Raw genomic sequence first — 12245 nt, forward strand, 5'->3', positions numbered from 1 at the left:
CACCAAGGAGGGCTCCGAAGTGTGCTCCAAGGTGCGCACGATGGCGTGCACCTCTGGTGCGCACGATTCGGAGCTCGGTTTGACCGGGGTGCGCACACCTTGGCTGGGTTGCGCACCTTTTGTGCGCTCCAAGGTGCGCACGAAGTCGGAGCTCGGTTTGCCCCGGGTGCGCACCTTCGCCAGGGTGCGCACCTTGATGCGCACGCCTTGGCTGGGCTGCGCACCTTGGTGGGCGCCATGGTGCGCACCTTTCGTGCGCTCCAAGGTGCGCACGAAGTCGGAGCTCGGTTTGCCCCGGGTGCGCACCTTGGTGGGCGCCATGGTGCACTCCGAGGTGCCCAAGATTGGTGCGCACCAAGGAGCGCTCCGAAGTGCGCTCCAAGGTGCGCGCGAAGTCGAAAGTTGGGTTAATTGTCCGGTTTGCCTCGGGTGCGCACCTTGCGTGCACCTTCGCCAGGGTGGGCGCCTTGGTGCGCACACCTTGGCTGGGCTGCGCACACCTTGGCACCCGCGTTTCCTTCATTTTAAATTTTTTTTTTTTACAATCTCTCAAGTGGGAAATTCTATAATCTCAACTTTTTTTGCCTTTTCAGGAAACTTTTGAATGGAGCGCATCATTGGTGCGCTCCGAAGTGTGCTCCAAAGCTCTCTCCAGCTGCGTGCACCTGCCCCGGCCGCGCACCCGGCCCCGCCCAGCTTCGCTCACCTGTCCCGGGCGTCTGGTGCGGAACCTTAGAGTAAGAAACATCACCGTGCACCTTGGCCAACGTGCGCGACTCGACCGAGCGCGCACTGGCCGAGGTGCACACCGATTTCACCTGGGTGCGCGCGCAGCACCTCGGGCGCACCGGGGTGCGCGCACAACGCCCGGGTTGCACCGTGGCCTGTGTGCTCGGGGCGCCTCGGGTGCGCGCTCGGTGTCGCCCCCCGCGCGCGCGGTAGTGCGGGCAGCGCACCCCGGCCCGGCCCGGCCCCGACGAGAACGCAAACGGGCAAAAGGTTTATTCAAATAGCATTGCGACGCCCGGCGAAAAACTAAAAAAGGGTGCAACACCGGGACTTCCCGGGAGGTCACCCATCCCAGTACTACTCCGGCCCAAGCGCGCTTAACTGCGGAGTTCTGATGGGATCCGGTGCACTAACGCTGGTATGATCGCACCCGTTATGAGCTTGTCGCAGTGTGTACTTAGCAAACCGCGACCCACGTGCGAATCCACCCCGGCCACCCACCCCCGTCGAGGTGCACACCCTCCCTCGCGAAGTGCGCCCCGTTCGCCAAGTGTGAGCCCTGCCCGGGTGCGCGCACCTTGCTAGGGCGTCGGGTGTGCACCCGGCCCGGCCTACGTGCGTGCACCTGGAGGGGGCGTCGTGTGCGTGCAGTGTCCCGTCTGCAACGCGGTGCCCACACACCACCTCGGGCGCAACGACCTGCGCTCACATGTGGGCCGAGTGCACCTTGGTGCATGTTCGGGGCGCCTCGGGTGCACGCTCGATCTTGCCCCGGTGCACCAAGGCGCTCGGTTTGCCCCGGGTGCGCACTTGGTGCAAGGTGGGCACCCAAAATAGGGATCAAGCACCAAAACACAAGTTTCGGGATGCAAAATGGGACCCAAGGACCACAAATGCGTTCCAAGACCCATGATGGGTCCACGAGAACAAAAATGTGTTCCGAGACTTAATAAACAAATATTGGGTTTTAGGAGAAGAAACATGCTCTGATGCCCAAAACGAGAATCGACCCCGAAAAGGCCACAGGCCAAAAGTGGGATGCGAGACAAAAAAAAATGGGACCCGAGGACCAAAATTGGGTTCCCAGGTCGAAGACAGGGCAACCGGACAAGAAACGACCTCTAAGGCTCGAAATGAGTCCCGACGACTAAAACTTGACAAGAAGCACCCATCAGGCACCCAACTCGACACCCATGGGATGCCGACCCACCCGGGCTTCCACCTAGCACACCTTGGCACCCACCCACCCTCGCACCCAACCTCGCACCCAACTTAGCACCTTTGAACCCACATTGGCACTCACCCTGACCCTGGCACCTTGGAACCCACATTGGCACTCACCTTGACCCTGGCACCCACCTTTGCACTCACCTTGGGACCCACCCTGGCTCCCACCTCGGCACCCACCCAGACACCCACCTTGGTTCCTTGGCACCCACCTTGGATCCTTGGCACCCACCCCGACACCCACCTTGGCACGCAACTTGGCTACTTGCCACCCACCTTGGCTCCTTGACGCCCACCCCGACAACCACCCCGTGACCTACCCTGGCTAGGGTTGGTGCACACCCACCCTGGTGCCCACCTTGGCACCCACCCTATGACCCACCTTGGCACGCACCTTAGTACCCACCCCGTTACCCACCCTAGGACCCACCCCGTGACCCACCTTGGCCAGGGTGGGTGCACCCACCCTGGTGCCCACCTTGGCACCCACCCATCCTAGCACCCAGCCTGTGACCGGGCTTGGAACCCAACCTTGCACCCGCACCCGTCTTGGCCAGTGTGGGTGCGCACCCATCCTGGCACCCACGTTGTGACACACCCTTTAACCCACGCACCCTAGCACCCACGTTGGCACCCACCTTGGAACCCAACCTAGCAACTTGGCACCCACCCCGTGACCCACCTTGGCATCCACCATAGCAGTCGCCGACTTGGCACCCACCTCGGCACCCACCTTGACACTTGTGGACCCACCTTGCCACTCACCCTAGCATCGACCCATCCTAGCACCCACCCTGGCACCTTTGCACCCTAGCACTCACCCATCCTAGCACCTAACCTGTGACCCACCTTGACACTCACCCTCGCACCCACCTTGGAACCCAACCTAGCACCCACCCACCCTGACACCAACCCTAGCACCTACCCACCCTTGCACCCACCCTGTGACCCATCTTGGCACCCACCCATCCTACCACTCAACCTATCACCCACCTTCTCACCCACCTTGGCATCCACCTTAGCACCCACCCACACTGGCACCTTGGCACCCACCTCGGGCAAGGTGGGTGCACACCCACCCTGGCACCCAATTTAGAACCCACCGAGCATGTTACCCACCTTGGCACCCACATTGCAGCCCACCCTAGTACCCACCCTATGACCCACATTGGCATCCACACCCTAGCACCCAGGCACCTCGACACCCGCCTTGACACCCACCCTAGCACTGAACCTGTGACCCACCTTGGAACTCACCCTAGAACCCACCCACCCTGTGAACCACCTTGGCATCCACCTTAGCACCCACCCACCTTGGCACCCACTCTAGCACTCACCCATCCTAACACCCAACTTGTTACCCACCTTGGCACCCGCCCTCGCGTCCACCTTGAAACCCACCCTAGCACCCACCCACGCAGGAGCCCACCTTGGCACCCAACCTAACACCCACGCATCCTGGCACCCAACTTGTGACCCACCTTGGAACCCACCCTAGTACCCACCTTTGAACCCACTATATCACCAACCCACCTTGGCACCCACCCTATGACCCTCTTTGGAATCCACCCTAGCACGCACCCACCCTGGCACCCACCATGGAGCGCACCCTAGCACCCACCCACCTCGGCACGCACCTCAACACCCACCTTGGTGTGCGCACTGCGCCAACCTCTCAAAGACCCTATGTGGTGCGCTCCAAAGTGTACACCTTTGGTGCGCTCCAAGGTGCGCACCTTTGGTGCACACCGAGGTGCACACCAAAGTGTGCACCGAGGTGAGCACCAAAGTGCACTCCAGGGTGCACACCAAGGCGTGCACCTTTGGTGCGGTCAATGCAAACGAATTCGGAAGTTGGGGTCGATGTCCTAATCGCTGCTGCAGACTACACGTATGAGAATCGGACAAATAGCTTTATATAGGGGAGGTGTTGCGTTTGATGGGTCGACTCCCCTGGTTGTGTGCACTGCACCAACTTCAAAGACCCTGTCTTGTTTAAGAAGTCAAAAGTTGGGGTGGATGTCCTAATCATTGCTGCAGTCTACGCATGTATGAGAATCAGACAAATAGCTTATATAGGGGAGGTGTTGCATTCGGTGGGTTGACTCCCCTGGTTGTGCGCACTGCGCCAACCTCAAAGACCCCGCATAGCAGAAGAAGTCGGAAGTCGGATTTTGGTGAGCACCAAGGCGTGCACCTTTGGTGCGGTCAACGCAGACGAATTCAGAAGTTGGGGTGGATGTCCTAATCGTTGTTGCAGGCTACACATGTATGAGAATCAGACAAATAGCTTATATAGGGGAGGTGTTGGGTTTGATGGGTCAACTCCCTTGGTTGTGCGCATTACGCCAACCTCAAAGACCTTGTTTTCGTTAAGAAGTCAAAAGTTGGGGTCAATGTCCTAATGGCTCCTGCAGGCTACACATGTATGAGAATCGGACAAATAGCTTATATAGGGGAGGTGTTGGGTTTGATGGGTCGACTCCCCTGGTTGTGCGCATTACGTCAACCTCAAAGACCTTGTTTTCGTTAAGAAGTCAAAAGTTGGGGTCGATGTCCTAATTGCTCCTGTAGACTACACATGTATGAGAATCAGACAAATAGCTTATATAGGGGAGGTGTTGGGTTTGATGGGTTGACTCCCCTAGTTGTTCGCATTACACCAACCTCAAAGACCTTGTTTTCGTTTAGAAGCCGAAAGTTGGGGTCGATGTCCTAATTGCTCCTGCAGGCTACGCATGTATGAGAATCAGACAAATAGCTTATATAGGGGAGGTGTTGGGTTTGATGGGTCGACTCCCCTGGTTGTGCGCATTGCGCCAACCTCAAAGACCCTGCATTGCGGATGAAGTCGAAAGTCAGAGTTTGGTGTGCTACAAGGTGTGGTCGAAGGTGCTCACCTAGGTGTGCACCTTTGGAGCACAGGAAAAGTGCCCTCCAAAAGTGCGCACCTTTGGAGTGCACAAAAGTGCCCTCCAAAAGTGCGCACCTTTGGAGCGCAGAAAAGTGCCCTCCAAAAAGTGCCCTCCAAAAGTGCGCACCTTTGGAGCGCAGAAAAGTGCCCTCCAAAAAGTGCCCTCCAAAAGTGCGCACCTTTGGAGCGCAGAAAAGTGCCCTCCAAAAAGTGCCCTCCAAAAGTGCGCACCTTTGGAGCGCAGAAAAGTGCCCTCCAAAAAGTGCCCTCCAAAAGTGCGCACCTTTGGAGCGCAGAAAAGTGCCCTCCAAAAAGTGCCCTCCAAAAGTGCGCACCTTTGGAGCGCAGAAAAGTGCCCTCCAAAAAGTGCCCTCCAAAAGTGCGCACCTTTGGAGCGCAGAAAAGTGCCCTCCAAAAAGTGCCCTCCAAAAGTGCGCACCTTTGGAGCGCAGAAAAGTGCCCTCCAAAAAGTGCCCTCCAAAAGTGCGCACCTTTGGAGCGCAGAAAAGTGCCCTCCAAAAAGTGCCCTCCAAAAGTGCGCACCTTTGGAGCGCAGAAAAGTGCCCTCCAAAAAGTGCCCTCCAAAAGTGCGCACCTTTGGAGCGCAGAAAAGTGCCCTCCAAAAAGTGCCCTCCAAAAGTGCGCACCTTTGGAGCGCAGAAAAGTGCCCTCCAAAAGTGCGCACCTTTGGAGCGCACAAAAGTGCCCTCCAAAAGTGCGCACTTTTGGTGCGCACCAAGGCGCTGGTTCGGTCGTTGCAGGCGAGTTCGGAAGTTGGGGTCGATGTCCTGAGCGGAGGTGCAAACTACACAGGTGTCGGAATCGGACAAATAGCTTATATAGGGGAGGTGTATGCTTCGATGGGTCGACTCCCCAGGTTGAGCGCACCGCGCCAACCTCAAAGACCCTACGGTATGGATGAAGTCGGAAGTTGGGTCCGATGACCGATTCGATTAGTAGGTATGCTCATGAGGTCGGAATTTGGGTCCGATGACCTGCCATGTGCAGGAAGGCGAATGTTGACACTGTGCGTTGCAAGGTGCACACCAAGGCGCTGGTGCGGTCTTTTTAGTCGAGTTCGGAAGTTGGGGTCGATGTCCTGATCGGAGGTGCAAGCTACACAGGTGTGGGAATCGGACAAATAGCTTATATAGGGGAGGTGTATGCTTCGTTGGGTCGACTCCCCGGGTTGAGCGCACCGCGCCAACCTCAAAGACCCTACGGTATGGATGAAGTCGGAAGTTGGGTCCGATGACCGATTCGATATGTAGGCATACTCGCGAGGTCGGAATTTGGGTCCGATGACCTGCCACGTGCAGGAAGGCGAATGTTGGCACTGTGCGTTGCAAGGTGCGCACCAAGGCGCTGGTTCGGTCGTTGGAGGCGAGTTCGGAAGTTGGGGTCGATGTCTTGATCGGAGGTGCAAACTACACAGGTGTGGGAATCGGACAAATAGCTTATATAGGGGAGGTGTATGCTTCGTTGGGTCGACTCCCCGGGTTGAGCGCACCGCGCCAACCTCAAAGACCCTACGGTATGGATGAAGTCGGAAGTTGGGTCCGATGACCGATTCGATATGTAGGCATACTCGCGAGGTCGGAATTTGGGTCCGATGACCTGCCATGTGCAGGAAGGCGAATGTTGGGACTGTGCGTCGCAAGGTGCGCACCAAGGCGCTGGTGCCGTCGTTGCAGTCGAGTTCGGAAGTTGGGGTCGATGTCCTGGTCAGAGGTGCAAACTACACAGGTGTGGGAATCGGACAAATAGCTTATATAGGGGAGGTGTATGCTTCGATGGGTCGACTCCCTGGGTTGAGCGCACCGCGCCAACCTCAAAGACCCTACAGTATGGATGAAGTCGGAAGTTGGGTCCGATGACCGATTCGATACGTAGGCATATTGGCGAGGTCTGAATTTGTGTCCGATGACCTGCCATGCGCAGGAAGGCGGAATTTGGGTCCGATGACCGAGTTGATGGCGTGCCATGCGCAGAAAGGCGGAATTTGGGTCCGATGACCGAGTTGATGTTGATGGCCCGCCATGCACAGGAAGGCGGAATTTGGGTCCGATGACCGATTTGAAGGCGTGCCATACGCAAAAAGGCGGAGTTTGGGTCCGATGACCGAGTTGATATTGATGGCCCGCCATGCGCAGGAAGGCGGAATTTGGGTCCGATGACCTGACATACGCATGGAGTCCGACTCGGGGGCCGATGTTCGATTCGATGACTTGCATTGTGGGTAAAGTCGGAAGTTGTGGTCTTTGACCCGATTCGATGACCAGACTTCGGCTGCTTGAGAATCGGACAAATAACTTATATAGGGGAGGTAGTGTTCTCGAGCATCCTCCCCCCGTGCCCGTTTATGTCGATTGATGCTGGTGCTCGACTGGTTGGAGCGCTCGGATGCAAAAATCTTGCACCAGGATTTATCGATTGTGATGGACACGGCAAGTCTCCTGATTGCTATGCAGGAGCTCATCGTGAATCTCTATGCGGCCTTGGTATGGACTCGACCTGCGGAATGGTTCGGCAATGGTAGTCGCTCCAACACGTCCTTGCAATGGCCACAGAGGTGATTCGACTAGAGCTCCAGTCTAGCTTTTGGGTTGCTTGGCGGACTGGTATAGCCGCGATCGAGTTCCGGCCATGAACGTTTTAGATAGCTCTTGGGCTTTCTGGGACGGAAGTCGGAAGTTTGGGCTGTTGTCCGATTTGATGACCATTCTTCGGATGTGTGAGAATCGGACAAATAACTTATATAGGGGACTGTGTTGTCTCACGCAGCCCCCTCCGTGCCCCTCTATCTCGACCGATGTTGGTGCTTGAAAGGGTTGGGATCGCTCGGATTTATAAACGTGCACCACCATTTGTCGAGTGTGAGGGACGCGGCAGGTCTCCTAAATGCTATGCGGGCGCTCTCTGAGAATCTCTATCCGGCCTCGACACAGACTAGTCTTGCTGAATGGTTTGGCACTGGTAGTCGATCCAACACGTCGTTGTTGTGGCCGCCTAGGCGATTCGATTCGAGCCCCCGTCTAGCTTTTGGGTTGCTTGGCGGATTTTGCCCTATCCGCAAGTGAGCTCGGTCCCTAAACGTTCGAGAAACCCGATTGCTATGCGCCGACTCTCTTTCTTGCGAGCCTCCATCTAGCTTTTGGGTCTCTACGGAACGGAAGTCGGAATCTGGGACCGTTGTTTGATTCGACGAGGCAGACTACGGTTGTGCGAGAATCGGACAAATAACTTATATAGGGGAGGTGTTGACTGGAGCATTCTCCCCCGTGCCCCTCTAACTCGACCAATGCTGGCGCTCGAACGGTGGTAGCGCTCGGATTTTCATTGAGCGCCAGCATTGGTCGATTTAGAGGGGCATGCGAGATTCCCGAATGCTATGCGAGGGCTCTAACGGAAATGTCTATTGGTTTCGGTATGGATGCAATTGCGAGTGGTTCGGCAAAGGTAGTCGTTCCGATGCGTCCATGTCGTGGCCAAATCGATAATTCGATTTGAGCCCTCGTATAGCATTTGGGTCTCTCGATGTGATTCCGCATTCCAGTCCCTTTGGGCACTGCTTGAGCCGCATCCCAGGGGGTTCCCTTCCCAATAATCTGCCTCGCAACCCGATTGCTATGCGGTGAGGCTCCTCGGCCGCCTCGGAACTATCTGTGTATCAGACGCATCGCGGGATAAGGGGTTGGCAACGGTAGTCGCCCCAAGCGCGTCCGATGCTTGGACCATTCCGAGGCGGCCCTGAAGCCTCTTCCGTCTAGCCGTTGGGTCCTTCTCGCCGCATCCCTCGCCTCGCACCCCGATTGCTATGCGGTGAGGCTCCTCGGCCGCCTCGGAACTATCTGTGTATCGGACGCGTCGCGGGATAAGGGGTTGTCACTGGTAGTCGCCCCAAGCGCGTCCGATGCTTGGACCATTCCGAGGCGGCCCTGAAGCCTCTTCCGTCTAGCCGTTGGGTCCTTCTCGCCGCATCCCTCGCCTCGCACCCCGATTGCTATGCGGTGAGGCTCCTCGGCCGCCTCGGAACTATCTGTGTATCGGACGCGTCGCGGGATAAGGGGTTGTCATTGGTAGTCGCCCCAAGCGCGTCCGATGCTTGGACCATTCCGAGGCGGCCCTGAAGCCTCTTCCGTCTAGCCGTTGGGTCCTTCTCGCCGCATCCCTCGCCTCGCACCCCGATTGCTATGCGGTGAGGCTCCTCGGCCGCCTCGGAACTATCTGTGTATCGGACGCGTCGCGGGATAAGGGGTTGTCACTGGTAGTCGCCCCAAGCGCGTCCGATGCTTGGACCATTCCGAGGCGGCCCTGAAGCCTCTTCCGTCTAGCCGTTGGGTCCTTCTCGCCGCATCCCTCGCCTCGCACCCCGATTGCTATGCGGTGAGGCTCCTCGGCCGCCTCGGAACTATCTGTGTATCGGACGCGTCGCGGGATAAGGGGTTGTCACTGGTAGTCGCCCCAAGCGCGTTCGATGCTTGGACCATTCCGAGGCGGCCCTGAAGCCTCTTCCGTCTAGCCGTTGGGTCCTTCTCGCCGCATCCCTCGCCTCGCACCCCGATTGCTATGCGGTGAGGCTCCTCGGCCGCCTTGGAACTATCTGTGTATCGGACGCGTCGCGGGATAAGGGGTTGTCACTGGTAGTCGCCCCAAGCGCGTCCGATGCTTGGACCATTCCGAGGCGGACCCGAAGCCTCTTCCGTCTAGCCGTTGGGTCCTTCTCGCCGCATCCTTCGCCTCGCACCCCGATTGCTATGCGGTGAGGCTCCTCGGCCGCCTCGGAACTATCTGTGTATCGGACGCGTCGCGGGATAAGGGGTTGTCACTGGTAGTCGCCCCAAGCGCGTCCGATGCTTGGACCATTCCGAGGCGGACCCGAAGCCTCTTCCGTCTAGCCGTTGGGTCCTTCTCGCCGCATCCCTCGCCTCGCACCCCGATTGCTATGCGGTGAGGCTCCTCGGCCGCCTTGGAACTATCTGTGTATCGGACGCGTCGCGGGATAAGGGGTTGTCACTGGTAGTCGCCCCAAGCGCGTCCGATGCTTGGACCATTCCGAGGCGGACCCGAAGCCTCTTCCGTCTAGCCGTTGGGTCCTTCTCGCCGCATCCCTCGCCTCGCACCCCGATTGCTATGCGGTGAGGCTCCTCGGCCGCCTTGGAACTATCTGTGTATCGGACGCGTCGCGGGATAAGGGGTTGTCACTGGTAGTCGCCCCAAGCGCGTCCGATGCTTGGACCATTCCGAGGCGGACCCGAAGCCTCTTCCGTCTAGCCGTTGGGTCCTTCTCGCCGCATCCCTCGCCTCGCACCCCGATTGCTATGCGGTGAGGCTCCTCGGCCGCCTTGGAACTATCTGTGTATCGGACGCGTCGCGGGATAAGGGGTTGTCACTGGTAGTCGCCCCAAGCGCGTCCGATGCTTGGACCATTCCGAGGCGGCCCCGAAGCCTCTTCCGTGTAGCCGTTGGGTCGTTCTCGCCGCATCCCTCGCCTCGCACCCCGATTGCTATGCGGTGAGGCTCCTCGGCCGCCTTGGAACTATCTGTGTATCGGACGCGTCGTGGGATAAGGGGTTGTCACTGGTAGTCGCCCCAAGCGCGTCCGATGCTTGGACCATTCCGAGGCGGCCCCGAAGCCTCTTCCGTGTAGCCGTTGGGTCCTTCTCGCCGCATCCCTCGCCTCGCACCCCGATTGCTATGCGGTGAGGCTCCTCGGCCGCCTTGGAACTATCTGTGTATCGGACGCGTCGCGGGATAAGGGGTTGTCACTGGTAGTCGCCCCAAGCGCGTCCGATGCTTGGACCATTCCGAGGCGGACCTGAAGCCTCTTCCCTCTAGCCGTTGGGGCTTTCTCGCCGCATCCCTCGCCTCGCACCCTGATTGCTATGCTGTGAGGCTCCTCGGCCGCCTTGGAACTATCTGTGTATCGGACGCATCGCGGGATAAGGGGTTGGCAGTGGTAGTCGCCCCAAGCGCATCCGATGCTTGGACCATTCCGAGGCGGCCCTGCAGCCTCTTCCGTCTAGCCGTTGGGGCCATCTCGCCGCATCCCCCACCTCGCACCACGATTGCTATGCGGTGAGGCTCCTTGGCCGCCTCGGAACTATCTGTGTATCGGACGCATCGCGGGATAAGGGGTTGTCACTGGTAGTCGCCCCAAGCGCGTCCGATGCTTGGACTATTCCGAGGCGGCCCTGCAGCCTCTTCCGTCTAGCCGTTGGGGCCATCTCGCTGCATCCCCCACCTCCTCGGCCGCCTCGGAACTATCTGTGTATCGGACGCATCGCGGGATAAGGGGTTGGCAGTGGTAGTCGCCCCAAGCGCGTCCGATGCTTGGACTATTCCGAGGCAGCCCTGCAGCCTCTTCCGTCTAGCCTTTGGGGCCATCTCGCCGCATCCCTCGCCTCGCACCCCGATTGCTATGCGGTGAGGCTCCTCGGCCGCCTGGGAACTATCTTCGTATCGGACGCATCGCGGGATAAGGGGTTGTCACTGGTAGTCGCCCCAAGCGCGTCCGATGCTTGGACTATTCCGAGGCGGCCCTGTGGCCTCTTCCGTCTAGCCGTTGGGGCCATCTCGCCGCATCCCCCACCTCGCACCCCGATTGCTATGCGGTGAGGCTCTTCGGCCGCCTTGGAACTATCTTCGTATCGGACGCATCGCGGGATAAGGGGTTGTCACTGGTAGTGGCCCCAAGCGCGTCCGATGCTTGGACTATTCCGAGGCGGCCCTGCAGCCTCTTCCGTCTAGCCGTTGGGGCCATCTCGCCGCATCCCCCACCTCGCACCCCGATTGCTATGCGGTGAGGCTCCTCGGCCGCCTTGGAACTATCTTCGTATCGGACGCATCGCGGGATAAGGGGTTGTCACTGGTAGTCGCCCCAAGCGCGTCCGATGCTTGGACTATTCCGACGCGGCCCTGTGGCCTCTTCCGTCTAGCCGTTGGGGCCATCTCGCCGCATCCCCCACCTCGCACCCCGATTGCTATGCGGTGAGGCTCCTCGGCCGCCTTGGAACCATCTTCGTATCGGACGCATCGCGGGATAGGGGGCTGTCACTGGTAGTCGCCCCAAGCGTGTCCGATGCTTGGACCATTCCTAGGCGGCCCTGAAGCCTCTTCCGTCTAGCCGTTGGGGCCTTCCCGCCCCATCCCTCGCCTCGCACCCCCGATTGCTATGCGGTGAGGCTCCTCGGCCGCCTTGGAACCATCTGTGTATCGGACGCATCGCGGGATAAGGGGTTGGCACTGGCAGTCGCCCCAAGCGCGTCCGATGCTTGGACCATTCCGAGGTGGCCCTGAAGCCTCTTCCGTCTAGCCGTTGGGGCCTTCCCGCCCCATCCCTCGCCTCGCACCCCGATTGATATGCGGTGAGGCT

At 59.0% G+C, this 12245-nt stretch overlaps 1 non-coding gene across 1 annotated transcript; it reads right to left on the bottom strand.

Annotated features, from left to right (window-relative positions):
- Positions 1–1042: 1042 nt before the first annotated feature.
- On the bottom strand, positions 1043–1161 carry LOC131864695 (5S ribosomal RNA). Its single transcript, XR_009363459.1, has one exon. It is a non-coding gene; the product is annotated as a 5S ribosomal RNA (ribosomal RNA).
- Positions 1162–12245: the final 11084 nt, after the last annotated feature.

Source organism: Cryptomeria japonica, unplaced genomic scaffold (assembly GCF_030272615.1).
Source record: "Cryptomeria japonica unplaced genomic scaffold, Sugi_1.0 HiC_scaffold_90, whole genome shotgun sequence".
NCBI lineage: Eukaryota > Viridiplantae > Streptophyta > Pinopsida > Cupressales > Cupressaceae > Cryptomeria > Cryptomeria japonica.